Source organism: Schistocerca gregaria, unplaced genomic scaffold, assembly GCF_023897955.1.
Source record: "Schistocerca gregaria isolate iqSchGreg1 unplaced genomic scaffold, iqSchGreg1.2 ptg000077l, whole genome shotgun sequence".
NCBI classification, from domain to species: domain Eukaryota; kingdom Metazoa; phylum Arthropoda; class Insecta; order Orthoptera; family Acrididae; genus Schistocerca; species Schistocerca gregaria.
Window position 1 is genome coordinate 12,902,747 of NW_026061710.1, and position 1,969 is coordinate 12,904,715.

A 1,969-nucleotide genomic window follows, 5' to 3' on the forward strand; every position below is an offset into this window, starting at 1 on the left:
GAGGCTCTGAGATATGTGAGAAATACATCTGTAAAAAGTAATTCAGACTTCCTCGTCCCACCGTATGCTGTACCGCTTTGGTAAATGCTTTATCTGCGCCATTCGCCTTAATCACATCTGAGAGTAATTCTTAAAAAAACGCCTGTCGCTAATTGTTCGTCATCACAGATACTGTTTGCTATACGGCCACGACGCACAACTGATTTCCAAAATTCATCTTTCTCCTGTTAGGATGGAACTTACGACTCCTGGTTTATTAGAACACTGCTCTACCGCGGAGCTAAAGATGCGCGGCCTAGCGGTACTCTTGGGTACTTCGTCCTTACGGCCGTCTGCATCATCCGACTTCAGCTGACAACACTTCATATTACCGGCTAATATTTGCAGCTATGACGACCCATTACTGCTTAGCTACACATCTGACACGTAACCAATGTTCTCTCCAAACAACAACACTTGCATTTCAGAACATGTCTTTCACACATGTCTACAAAATCACTTTCACCTTCAAATACAGTTTTCTTGTGACTGACAGAGACATAGGCAAAGTTTAAAGTTGCTTTTTCCATTACATCTCGGTAATCAGAAAAACGGTAATTTACATCTGCAGCGGAACAAAATTCCGTTCCTCCCAGTGTGTGGCTCGAACCCACGACCCTGGGATTAAGAGTCTGATGCTCTACCGACTGCGCTAGCCGGCTACCTCTGCGAAACCTGCCGGGTAGCACGTCACACAGTACTCGTTTGGGTTGGGTGGTCCCATACAGAATCTCTCCATGCTGCCTAATGTTTTCCTAACGTCACACTCGTCACGTACTTCACTTTTATGTCATAATCATTTCTGAGAGGTAAAGAAATTGCATGACAACATGCAGAGCTAGTTGCGTCAAAATTAACACACATACTTTATGTGACTCAAAAGCCGAACGAGTTACTTTCCGACGTTGTTTCAGATGTGTAAGTGCCAGTCAAAACTCGCGGTGTCGGCACTCTGCCGACCATTTCACTAGTTAACACCGGTCTTGTTGTGTGTGTTTCAAGCTCAAGAGCATCTCCAAGCAAAAAATGGTCAACAGCAACATTCAGACGGTTTCGTAGTGCTCAATTGCTACATTAAAACGGTATGTTTCTTTTTCAGAACTGGAAAAACACGACCATGACAGCATTCGAACCTGTAATCTTCAGATCCGAAGTCCGACGCCTTATCCATTAGGCCACACGGTCACTGACGACCAACTATAACATGTATACGACTCATCTCGAAACGCTCACACCCCTGAGGATTTGTGTTTTCGTTCTACACAGCCGCTGCCGCTTGCTCTTTCCCACCCACTCGGTACATTCAACCTCTTACGAGACCGACCAAATATAGACTGAGAAACAAGATCGCACACTTTGTGCATTCGGAATCGAAGGCAGGGCGTCCCTCGCCGGATTTGCTACGCTGGCCATTTGCTACTTCTGCAGAAGCGGCGGCGGCCGCGCCGACGACGACGACGACGACGACGACGACGACCGCGAGAGGCTCTAAGATATGTGAGAAATACATCTGTAAAATGTAATTCAGACTGCCTCGTCCCACCGTATGCTGTACCGCTTTGGTAAATGCTTTATCTGCGCCATTCGACTTAATCACATCTGAGAGTAATTCTTAAAAAAACGCCTGTCGCTAATTGTTCGTCATCACAGATACTGTTTGCTATACGGCCACGACGCGCAACTGATTTCCAAAATTCATCTTTCTCCTGTTAGGATGGAACTTACGACTCCTGGTTTATTAGAACACTGCTCTACCGCTGAGCTAAAGAGGCGCGGCCTAGCGGTACTCTTGGGTACTTCGTCCTTACGGTCGTCTGCATCATCCGACTTCAGCTGACAACACTTCATATTACCGGCTAATATTTGCAGCTATGACGACCCATTACTGCTTAGCTACACATCTGACACGTAACCAATGTTCTCTCCAAAC

General features: G+C 46.1%; 1 non-coding gene across 1 annotated transcript; it reads right to left on the reverse strand.

Moving 5' to 3' along the window:
* Positions 1–1,151: 1,151 nt before the first annotated feature.
* Trnar-ucg (transfer RNA arginine (anticodon UCG)) lies at positions 1,152–1,224 on the reverse strand. Its single transcript has one exon. It is a non-coding gene; the product is annotated as a tRNA-Arg (tRNA).
* Between the last annotated feature and the right edge of the window lie 745 nt (positions 1,225–1,969).